The following is a 13,082-nucleotide window of genomic DNA, read 5'->3' as shown; positions in this document are numbered from 1 at the left end:
TTGCAACAGTCCTTGGCTTACTTTTTTAAAGATTTATTTATTTGAAAGGTAGAAATGGAGGACACACACACACAGAAGTGGGGGAAGAGAGAGGGAGGGAGGGAGGAAGGGAGGGAGGGAGAGAGGGAGGGAGAGAGGGAGAGAGAGAGAGAGAGAGAGAGAGAGATCTTCCATCCTCTGGTTTTCTCTCCCAAATGGCCATAGTAGCAGAGGCTGAGCCAGGCCAAAGCCAAGAGCTTCTTCCTGGTCTCCCACATAGATGGCAAGGGCCCAGGGACTTGGGCCATCTTCTGTTGCTTTCCCAGGTGCTTTAGCAGGGGGCTGGAGCAGAAGTGGTACTTGAAGTGGTACCCACATGGGATGCTGGCACTACAGGCAGAGGCTTAACCTTGTACGTCACAGTCCCAGTCCCTGGATTACTGTTCCTAATGTGGATGTATAGATATGGGCGGATAGCACACATAGCAACAGGAGAGTTCTGAGCAGATGGTACACCTGGAAACACTGCTCAATGTCCTGGGGTGAGTGGTCCTGGAGGGCAGATCCCTGACTTGTGATTTGTCTGTCTTTACCACACAGATGCTCAGCTGGGTGCCTCTACTCCTGTGCCATTTCTTCTAACACTCTCTTCTTTTTGAGAAGGTGTCCCATATACATGGAAGTGCAGAACTTCACATGTGTCTGGAAACTCCTCCTGCTGGGCCTCTCCGAGGATCCATCCCTGCAGCTCTTCCTGTTTGTTGTTCCTGTCCATATACCTGATCACAGTGCTCGGGAACCTGCTCATCATCCTGACTGTCAGCACAGACTCCCACCTGCACTCCCCCATGTACTTCTTCCTCTGCAACCTGTCCTTGGCCGACATTGGCTTCAGCACCACCACCATCCCCAAAATGCTGGTGAACCTCCAGACACATAGCAAATCCATCACCTATGCATGCTGCCTAACTCAGGTGTCTTTTGTTTACCTTTTTGGCTGTTTGGACAGTTTGCTCCTGACTGTGATGGCCTATGACCGACTGGTGGCCATCTGTTACCCCCTGCACTATTCAGTCATCATGAACGCCCACCTCTGTGGCTTTTTGGTCCTGGGATCACTTATCATCAGCATTGTGGACTCCCAGATGCACTGTCTGATGGTGTCACAACTTAGGTTCTGCACACTCGTGGAAATCCCTCATTTCTTTTGCGATGCTCCTCAGCTTGTCCATCTTGCTTGCTCCAACACCACCACCAGCAATGTGTTAATCTACGTTATTGGTGTCATCTTTGGTGGGGTTCCAGTCTCAGGGATCCTCTACTCTTATGCTCGGATTCTCTCCTCTATTCTGCGCATCCCATCCACAGGTGGGAGGTATAAAGTCTTCTCTACCTGTGGTTCTCATCTGTCTGTAGTTTGCTTATTTTATGGGACAGGCCTTGGGGTATATCTGAGTGCTGCTGTCTCATCATCCCCCAAGAAGGGTACAGTGGCCTCAGTGATGTACACCATGGTCACCCCCATGCTGAATCCCTTTATCTACAGCCTGAGGAACAGGGACATGAAGAGGGCCCTCTGGAGGCTGCTCAGCAGATTCGCCTGATCTCACTGCCTATGCAATTTCCTTGAGCTCACAGGACTGAGGAAGGCAGCAAAATCACACACATAGGAAGAAACCCTGGGCCATACACACCTCTGTGTTCTGTACATTGTTTTTTTCTCTTAGTATAGCTCTACCTTGGATAGTATTCAGGACTCCCTACTTTACAGCACTGATGTACAGTTCATCAGTAGATCCTTCTCACTTTCCTTATCCATGTACAAGTGTCATACCACAACATTCTTTGTAGTTAATGTTCTTTAATAAACCTCTTAAAATTTTTTTATTTATTTTCACTTGTCTAGAGGGAGAGGGAGGAGAGGGAGAAAGAGGGAGAGAAGGAGAGACGGGGAGAGTTGATCAACTAGTTTGTGCCACAAATATCTATATCAGCCAGGACTGAGTCAGCCTGAAGCCAACAAGCCAGAATTCAGTCCAAATCTCCCAAGTGATGGCAGGGATCCAAGTACCTGAACCATCACTTGCTACCTCCCAAGATGCACATTAGCAGGAAGCAGGATGAGAAGCAGAAGAGCTGGGACTCAACCCGGCATTCTATATGAACTCATGTGTCCCAAGTAGTAACAAATGCTGCACAAAACACTGGTCCCTCTTTAGTACATTCTTGAGCCAGTAAGGTGACTTTTTAATTTCCAGCCCAAACACATTCTGAGATGGACAGGGGTCACTCTAAATAGTTTGAATGAAAAGTTATGAACTAGAACTTTCCTAGGAAAACTGGGACCCATGAATCTCATGGAGAAGATGGGAGAGGACCCCTTAGAGCACAGAGTTCTCCCCAGTATTCCTAGTGATGATGGTTCCATCTGACCTCTCTCCATTATGTCACAGAAGTGATTAAAATGTGTGCGATATATATATATACACACACATGTATGCACATATATATGCAATATTTAAATGTATAGCTGTTAAGTTATATCATTGTTTTTCCTTGAAAAAATTGCAGAGGGGACAGGCATTTGGTGCAGCAGTTAAGATGGAACTTGAGGGGCTGGCGCTGTGGCACAGCCAGTTAAATCACATCCACAGTACCAAAATCCCATATGGGTGCCAGTTTGAGTCCCAGCTGTCCCACCCCCAATCTAGCTCTCTGCTAATTTGCCTGGTAAAGCAATGGAAGAGGTCCCAAGTCCCTTAGCCCCTGCACCCACGTGGCATGTCCAGAAGAGGCTCCTGGATCCTGACTTCAGCCTAGCCCAGCACTGGCCATTTGGGGATTAACAAGAAGATGGAAGATTTCTCTCTCCCTCAGTGGGTCTCTCCCTCTCTCAGTAATTCAACCTTTCAAATAAATAAGCCCTTTTTAAAAAAAAATGCAATTTGGGACACCTGCATCCATTTCTGGAGGGCCTGGGATTAAGTCTTGCCTATGCTTCTGATCCAGCTTCCTGCTGTACCCTGGGAGGCAGCAGTGATGATTCTGGTAGCTGTGTCTCTGCTCCCCACATGAGAGACCCACATGGAGTCACAGGCTCCTGACTTCGGGCTGCTGCAGACATTTAGGGAGTCATCAAGGTTATGGAAGACACTTCTCTCTGCTTTTTGAATATAAAGAATAATTTTGAAAGAAAATCCAAAGTAAAGAAGTAATGAGCTAAGCATATAACTAAAAAAAATCAGAAAACATACATTATAATCAAAAATGGCAGAAGAAATGAAGGACAAATATTAAGTACAAAGAAATGTAATGTATATTAGAGCATGATAATATGTAAAAAGTTTCATTTCCATAAAGGATCAATAAACCTATAAATCTCTGGCAAGACTTATTAACAAGAAAATAAATAACATTATGAAAGGAAGCTAGGACATGACCATAGAGTGGATATATAAAACATTAAGAATATTATAAACATATTAGTAATATTATTCATAAATAAAACAGATCAACTCCAAGAAAACCATAGTCAAATTATTCTTGGGTTAAGTAGAAAGCATAATTAACCCTTTAATAGCTACATATAAGGGCCAGCATTGTGGCACAGTGGGTTAAGCCACAGCCCGAGACATGAGATGCCAGCATCATATGTGAGCAATAGTTCAAATACCAACTACTCTACTTTTGATCCAGCTCTCTAATGCACTGGGAAGGTAGCAGAGGATGGCTCAAGTACTTGGGCCCCTGCCACCCAACATGGGAGACCCAGATGGAGTTCCTGGCTCCTGGCTTTGGCTTGGCCCAGTGTTGGCCATTGTGGCCAATTGGGGTAGTGAATCAGCAGATAAAAGATCTCTCGGTCTGTCTTTACCCCTACCTCCTCCCATGCCCAATCCCATATATGTGTCTCCTTCTCTCTAATTCTGCCTTCCAAATAAGCAAACAAAACTTAAAAAAAAAATAGCTAAAATCTAAAGACCTTTTTTCACTGAGCCAGATTACTTTCAGAGGATCTAATTAGACTCACAGCAGACTTCTCATCAGAAACCCTGCAGGCTAGGAGAGAATGGCGAGATATAGCCCAAGTCCTAAGAGAAAAAAAAACTGTCATTCCAAAATATTATACCCTGCAAAGCTCTCATTTGTGAATGAAGGTGAAATAAAGACCTTTCATAGCAAACAGAAATTGAAAGAATTTGTTGCCACTTGTCAAGCCCTGCAAGAGATGATTAAAGATGTGTTACACACAGAAACACAGAAACACGGCCATCAATATGAAAGAAGTAAAGAAAGAAAATCTGAGTAAACGATCAAAGGAAGTTCAAAGTTTAAATTAGGAATATCTTTGGGGAAATCACAGGGCAAAGTTACCACTTGTCAATAGTCACACTGAATGTAAATGGCCACAACTCTCCAGTTGAAAAGGCACAGTCTGGCTGAATGGATTAAAAAATAAAACCTGTCTATTTGCTGCTTTCAAGAAACACATCTTTTCTTTTTTTTTAACTTTTATTTAATGAATATAAATTTCCAAACCTGCAACCCTCCCCTTTCCTGCTCCCTCTCCCCTTCCATTCACATCATGATTCATTTTCAATTCTCTTTATATACAGAAGATCAGTTTAGTATATATGAAGCAAAGATTTCAACAGTTTGTCCCCACATAGCAACACAAAGTGAAAAAATACTGTTGGAGTACTAGTTATAGCATTAAATAAGAGTGTACAGCACATTAAAGACAGAGATCCTACATGATATTTTTTAAAAATTTTCTATGCCATTTCCAATTTAACACCAGGGTTTTTTTTTCATTTCCAATTATCTTTATACACAGAAGATCGATTCTGTATATACTTAGTAAAGATTTCATCAGTTTGCACCCACACAGAAACACAAAGTGTAAAATACTGTTTCAGTACTAGTTATAGCATCACTGCACATTAGACAACACATTAAGGACAGATCCCACATGGGATGTAAGTACACAGTGACTCCTGTTGCTGACTTAACAATTTGACACTCTTGTTTATGGCGTTAGTAATCTCCCTAGGCTCTAGTCATGAGTTGCCAAGGCTATGGAATCCTTTAGAGTTCGCTGACTTTGATCTTATTCTGATAGGGTCATAGTCAAAGTGGAAGTTCTCTCCTCCCTTCAGAGAAAGGTACCTCCATCTTTGATGGCCCCGTTCTTTCCACTGGGATCTCACTCACAGAGAGCTTTCATTTAGGTCTTCTTTTTTTTCTTTTCCATGGTGTCTTGGCTTTCCATGCCTAAAATACTCTCATGGGCTCTTCAGCCAGATCCGAACGCCTTAAGGGCTGATTCTGAGGCCAAAGAAACACATCTTTTCAACAAAGGTGTATGCAGACTGAAAGTGAAAGGATGGAAAAAAGATACTCCATGCCAACAGAAACCAAAAAACAGCTGGCGTAGCCATCTTAATATCAGACATAATACACTTTAACACAAAAACTGTTAAAGAGACAAAGAAGAACACTGCATAAGGATTAAGGGATCAATTCAATAGGAAGATGTAATTATTAGAAATGTATATGCACACTGGCGCTGCAGCTCAATAGGTTAATCCTCCGCCTGTAGTGCTGGCACGCCGGGTTCTAGTCCCGGTTGGGACTCTGGATTCTGTCCCAGTTGCCCCCTTCTAGTCCAGCTCTCTGCTGTGGCCCGGGAGTGCAGTGGAGGATGGCCCAAGTGCTTGGGCCCTGTACCCCATGGGAGACCAGGAGAAGCACCTGGCTCCTGGCTTTGATTAGCACGGTGTGCCAGCTGCAGCACGCCGGCCACAGCGGCCATTGGAGGGTGAACCAATGGTAAAAGGAAGACCTTTCTCTCCATCTCTCTCTCTCTCTCTCTCTCTCTCTCACTGTCCACTCAGCCTGTCAAAAAAAAGAAAGAAATGTATATGCACCTAATTACAGGGTACTGGGCTATTTAAAAGATATGTTAAGGGATTTAAAGGGAGACTTGGACTCCAATACAATAGTATTGGGAGATTTCATACTCCACTTTCAGCAAACGACAGATCAACCAGACAAAAAATCAACAAGGAAACAGCAGATTTAATCGACACTATAGACAAAATGGATCTAACAGATATCTACAGAACTTTTCATCCTACAGTTGCAGAATACACATTCTTTTCAGCAGTGCATGGAACTTTCTCTAGGATTGACCACATACTAGGCCATAAAGCAAGTCTCAGCAAATTTAAAAAAATTGAAATCATAGCATGCATCTTCTCAGACCACAGTGGAATGAAGCTGGAAATCAGCAACTCAGGAATCTCTAGAGCATATGCAACACATGGAGACTGAACAACATGCTCCTGAATGAACAGTGGGTCATAGATGAAACCAAAAGAGAAATCAAAAACTTTCTGGAAGCAAATTAAGATAACAACACAACATATCAAAACTTAGGGGATACAGCAAAAGCAGTGTTAAGAGGAAAGTTCATAGCAATAGGTGCCTACATCAAGAAATTGGAAAGGCATCAAATAAATGAGCTATCAATGCATCTCAAGGATCTAGAAAAATTACAGTGAACCAAACCCAAACTAGTAGGAGAAAAGTAGAGAAGAAATCAACAAAATTGAATCAAAAAAACATTACAAAAAAATTGGCAAAACAAAGAGCTTTTTTTGGAAAAAAAATAGACAAATTTGACACACCATTGGCTCAACTAACAAAAAAAAGGAGAGAGAAGACAAAATCCATAAAATCAGAGATGAAAAAGGAAATGTAACAACAGACACCACAGAAATAAAAAGAGTCATCAGAAATTACTACAAAGAGTTGTATGCCATACTCTAATCTTTTCACTGGAGTGTGACCTCCTAAAAGGAAATGCAACCTTATTATAAAAAAAAAGAGTTGTATGCCAACAAACTGGGAAATCTATCAGAAATGTATAGATTCCTGGACACATACAACCTACCTTAATTGAACCATGAAGATACAGAAAACCTAAACAGACCCATAATCAAGACAGAAATTGAATCAGTAATAAAGGCCCTTCCAACAAAGTCCAGGACCAGAAGGATTCACTGCTGAATTCTACCAGACATTTAAAAAAGAACTAACTCCAATTCTTCTCAAGATACTAAAAACAACTGAACGAGAGGGAATGCTTCCAAATGCTTTCTATGAAGCCAGCATCACCTTAATCCCTAAACCTGAAACAGATTCAGCATAAAAAGAATTACAGACCAATTTCCCTGATGAACATAGACACAAAAATCCTCAATAAAATTCTAGCCAATATAATCCAACAACACATTAGAAAGATGATCCACCCAGACCAAGTGGGATTTATCCCTGGCATGCAGGAATGGTTCAACATTCGCAAATCAATCAATGTGATACACCACATTAGCAAAATGAAGGAGAAAAACCATATAGATGCAAAGAAAACATTTGATAAAATACAATACCCTTTCATGATTAAACTCTAAGCAAATTGTATATAGAAGGAACATTCCTCAACACAATCAGGGCAATTTATGACAAACCCAAGGCCAGCATCTTACTGAATGGGGAAAAGTAGGGCACATTCCTACTGAGATAGGGTACCTGAAGGGATGTCCACTCTCTCCGTTGCTTTTTAGCATAGTACTGGAGAGGCCAGCACTGTGGTGCAGTGGGTTAAAGCCCTGGCCTGGAGCTCCAGCATCCCATGTGTGGAATTTTGTATACAGAGACAATACCATGGCTGAGAAAGAACTTCTAAGAACAATTCCATTCACAATAGCTACAAAAACAATCAAATACCTTGGAATAAACTTAGCCAAGGATGTCAAATATCTCTACAATGAAAACTACATAACTTTAAACAAATAAAAGATACAAAAAAGGAAAAATCTTCAATGTTCCTGTACTGGAAGAATCAATATCAACAAAATGAACATTCTTCCAAAAACAATTTACAGATTCAATGTAATACCAATCAAATACCAAAGACATTCTTATCAGATCTGGAAAAAAACGATGCTGAAATTCATGTGGAGGTACAGGAGACCTTGAATAGCTAAAACAATCTTGTATAACAAAAACAGAGCCAGAGGAATCACAATACCAAATTTCAAGACATACAACAGGGCAGCTATAATCAAAACAGCATGGTACTGGTACAGAAACAGATGGATAAACCAATAGAACAGAATAGAAAAAACAGAAATCAATCCAAATATCTACAGCCAACTTATATTTGATCAAGGCTCTAAACCCAATTCCTGGAGCAAGGACAGTCTATTCAACAAATGGTGTTGAGAAAAGTGGATTTCCACATGCAGGAGCATAAAGCAAGACCTCTACCTTACACCTTACACAAAAATCCACTCAACATGGATTAAAGATCTAAATCTATGACCTGACACCATCAAATTATTAGAGAACATCGGTGAAACCCTGCAAGATATAGGCACAGGCAAAAGACTTCTTGGAAAAGACCTCAGTGGCACAGGAAGCCAAAGCCAAAATTAACAACTGGGATTACATTAAATTTCTGTATTGCAAAAGAAACAGGAAAGTGAAGAGGCAACCAACAGAATGAGAGAAAATATTTGCAAATTATACAACTGATAAAGGATTAATAACCAGAATCTACAAAGAGATCAAGAAACTCCGCAACAAATAACCCAATTAAGAGATGGGCCAAGGACCTTAATAGACATTTGTCAAAAGAGGAAATCCAAATGGCCAACAGACACTTGAAAAAATGTTCAGGATCACTAGCCATCAGGGAAATGCAAATCAAAAACACAATGAGGTTTCACCTCACCCCAGTTAGAATGGCTTACATACAGAAATCAACTAACAAAAGATGCTAGTGAGGATGTGGGGGAAAAGGCACACTAATCCACTGTTGGTAGGAATGCAAACTGGTAAAGCCATATGGAAGACAATTTGGAGATATCTCAGAAATCTGAATACAGACCTACCACATGACCCAGCCATCCCACTCCTCAGAATTTACCCAAGGGGAATTAAATAGAAGTGCTATCTGCACCTCAGTGTTTATTGTAGCACAACTCACAATTGCTAAGACATGGAATCAACCTAAATGTCCATCAACGGAAGACTGGATATGTACTCTATGGAATACTACACAGTGGTTAAAAAAAAAAGAAATCTGGTCATTTGCCACAAAATGGAGGAATCTAGAAAACATCATGCTGAGTGAAATAAGCCAGTCCCAAAGGGACAAATATCATATATTCTCCCTTATCTGTGACAGCTAACTGAGCACCTAAAAGGAAACCTGTAGAAGTGAAACTGACACTATGAGAAGCAATGAATTGATCAGCCCTTGTCCTATCGAGGAACAGCTTACTATTTTATTCTTTTTAGTATTTTTTCTACTTAATTCCACTGGTTCAACTTTTTACTTTACACAGAATTATTCTTAGGTGTTTAAATCCAACTGAAAATTGATCCCTGTTAAAAATAAGAGAGGGAGGATATGTACAGTTTGGCACATGCTCCCTCAGATTTACCCCTTTGGATAAAGCTAAAAACTTGCCATGGGACTCCAAATCCCATTAAGTTGAGAGGTACCAATGACATCTTACTAAAGTTTAAGTGTATAACTGATCACAAATATAGGATTAAGTGTCAAAGGGATCACATAAATAAGACAAGTGTCTGCTAATTATAATTGATAGAATTAAAAAGGAGAGAACAATCCAACATGGGATACACAGCAGACTCATAGAATGACAAATGCCCTAAACAACACTCTGGCCTCAGAAAAAGCCCTTAAGGCATTCAGATCTGGCTAACAGGCCCATGAGACTATTTCAGGAATGGAAAGCCAAGACACTGTGGCAAAAAAATGACCAACATGAAAGATCTCTGTGAGTGAGATCCCAGTGGAAAGAAGGGGCCACAAAGAAGGAGGTACCTTTCTCTGAAGGCAGGAGAGAACTTCCACTTTGATTCTGGCCTTGTCTAAATAAGTTCAGAGTCTGTGAACTCAAGAGGCTTCCCAGCTGGTGCCGTGGCTCACTAGGCTAATCCTCCACCTGCGGCACCGGCAGTTCTAGTCATGGTTGGGGTGCTGGATTCTGTCCCGGTTGCTCCTCTTCCAGTCCAGCTCTCTGCTGTGGCCCGGGAAGGCAGTGGAGGATGGCTCAAGTGCTTGGGCCCTGCACCCACATGGGAGACCAGGAGGAAGCACTTGGCTCCTGGCTTCAGATCAGCGCAGCGTGCCAGCCCTAGCAGACATTTGGGGGGTGAACCAAAGGAAGGAAGACCTTTCTCTCTGTCTCTCTCTCTCTCACTGTCTAACACTGCCTGTCAAAAAAAAAAAAAGAGGAAAAAAAAAGAGGTTTCCATAGCTTTGGCAACTCATGACAAGAACGTCAGGTGATTACTAATATCATGAATAAGAGTATCAATTGTTAAATCAACAACAGGAATGACTACACTTGCTCCCCATGTAGGATCTCTGTCCTTAATGTTTTGTATGAGAATTAATGGTAAAATTAATCTTCAAAATATTTTATACTTTGTGTCTCTGTGTGGGTGCAAACTATTGAAATCTTTACTTCATATAGAGTATATCTACTGTATATAAAGATAATTAAAAATTAATCTTAATGAAGAATGGGGTGGGAGAATAGGAGATGGGATGGCTTGCAGGTGGGAGGGTGGTTATGGGGGGATAAATGCTATAATCCAAAAGTTGTACTTTGGAAATTTATATTCAATAAGTTTTCTATAAAAAGTAAAACCTAGGCTACGAGACAAGGAAAAAAGAATGTTATTAGATGACAAAAAAAAATCTGTACACTTATGTACACTTCTCGATATATATACTGTATTTCAATAAAATGTTTTTTAAAAAGGAAATAACTCAGGAAAATTTTTAGAATTAGAAGTAGTTGGAGACTCCACTGAAGGAGCAATGGACAGGCTTCTACCCAATGAAGGCTGAGAGTTATACAAAGAAAACATTGTGTTGGTCACAAAACAGTCTTATTGGGTCCATCCCATGGGAAATGCTTTGTTCTACACTGGTTGGCTGCTATTGACTGGTTGAACTGTTTTTCTCTACCAGAAGCATTTGTAAGAAATTACTCAAGTTTTGTTCCTATTTGCAATTTAACTGAGATTAAGATTATTTTCCAGACCTAATGGCTCTGTCTGCTCGAGGATTATTTAGTTCTCATCTGTACCATAATTGAACGCTGATGAAGAATCCTGGGTTCACCACCTTATTCTAATGAGCAAACCCCAGCGAATCTGATAGTGGAAGAATGCGCATTCATGTCACCTGAGGAGAAGCACCAGGACCACCACAACAAAAAGGCACCATTTAGTTCTACAGAATTTTTTCCATTTACCAAAATGACAGAGGATGAGGGGCAGAGTAACGTAACACATTAACCCTTAGGAGGCCATCGAACCGCAGCGTACTTTCTGCAAGACAAGCACTGGACTTTGATGTTTGCTTTCAGGTTTGAACATTTTCAAATCAACAGAGTAAGCAAAATCTAAGCAAAAGGTTCCTCCTATTTACAGCCAATCCGAGTACAAACTCCCACACCAAACAAGGCCTCCGTTCTCCTTCTCCCTGGAGCCGCTCCCACTGTCCAGCTCTGAGTATCTTTAGGCCCTGCAGGAGGCGAGGCAGGGCCGGTTCGCGCAGAGCTCGTGCCTACCTGTGAATTCCACATTTGTCCGCACTCCCACGTGCACTCAGCGCTATCAGATGCACCTGCGCCCACCCCAGCAGGCGACCAATCTTTCCCCCGAATATCATGTGCCGAACCAGGGCCACTCGCACCCCAGACAGGGACAAACTCAGCCAGCGCTCACCAACCTGGCGGGACTCCCATGGCGACCCCACCGGGACAGCGTGGCCAGGGCCCCACGAGGGAAATGCTCTCGCCCTGAGGAAGACGCAGGATCACGAGGCTCTGGGAGCGGGAGCCCAGCGAGGGCAGAGGCTCCGCGGGTTTTGGGAGAACCCAGAGACGCGGGGGCGGCGGCGGCGCCACATCCCCAGCCTGAGGCAGAGGGGCCGTGGTGCCGGCCCAGAGCCTACCTCAGGAGCAGCCGCCCTCGGACCCCGCACCTCCTCCAGAGCGCGGCACGCGCCTGCGCAGACCAGAAGACCCGGCGCACGCGGAGTCGGGGCGACACTTCCGCTTCCGGCTACAGGCGGGCTGGGGCGCGAGGTCGAGGCCACGGGAGACGGAAGCCGGCGGGGAAATGCCGAGGCCAGGGAGCACACGGGGGTCGGAGGAGATGCCCCAGGGGAAGGCCCCGCAGGGCGCCGCCTCGGCCTCGCGGAAATGGCGCCTGTATTTTGCCCACCCTGTGGGTGGGGAACAGACGCGTAGAGGACCTTGTAGCGGCCAGAGTCATGAGGGCCAAGTAAAAAGGGGGCTCTGAATCTGACCACAAGGCCACCTGACGTCTTCCACGCTCTTGCCGGGGCTGGGATGACCATCGACCCAGGACAGAGGGGGATGGAATCACTGTTCTTTGGGGCTGTGCGTGGTTACTGAACTTTGCCCTCCAAACAAGGCCCCTTCCATCTCGGGTCTCCCTCCTGACCTGGCTGGGCTGGTCTCTGGGTGTACCAGCAGCATGTGCTCGTCTCGGGGAGTGAGCCGTGGGTGTGGACGTGTGCTGGCCGGCACCGTGGAGCTGCAAAGGACTCGGTAAATGAGCTACAGCTGGTTCCTCTCTTGGCCGTGCCTTCAGCTGCTGCCCCAGATGCTGGCATCGCATCCGGGATGAGCCGGTTCAAGTCCCGGCTGCTCTGCCTCTGCTCCAGCTTCCTGAAAATGCGCCTGAACAGGCAGTGGGTGATGGCCCAAGTACCCCAGTCCCTGCCACCCATGTGGGAAGCTAGGAAAGACTTCCTGGCTCCTGGCTTTAGCCTGGCCAAGTATGGAAGACCTCTCTCTTTCTCTCTGCCTCTCTCTGTAACTCTGCCTTTCAAGTTGATAAATAAATCTTCAAAAAAAAAGTAAAAATGGGGTCCATAGAAGGTTATATCTGTTGGTGCTTTAGCAGTAAAGCTGCTGCCTGCAGTGCTGGCATCCCATATAGGCACTGGTTCAAGACCT

The 13,082-nt window shown here is 43.5% G+C and overlaps 1 pseudogene; it reads left to right on the top strand.

Moving 5' to 3' along the window:
* The first annotated feature begins 622 nt into the window (after positions 1–622).
* Positions 623–1,583, top strand: LOC133749238 (olfactory receptor 7E178-like; annotated as a pseudogene).
* Positions 1,584–13,082: the final 11,499 nt, after the last annotated feature.

The sequence above is a fragment of the Lepus europaeus genome, chromosome 20 (genome assembly GCF_033115175.1).
Source record: "Lepus europaeus isolate LE1 chromosome 20, mLepTim1.pri, whole genome shotgun sequence".
Lineage (NCBI taxonomy): Eukaryota > Metazoa > Chordata > Mammalia > Lagomorpha > Leporidae > Lepus > Lepus europaeus.
This window is presented reverse-complemented; position numbering and strand designations above follow the sequence as displayed.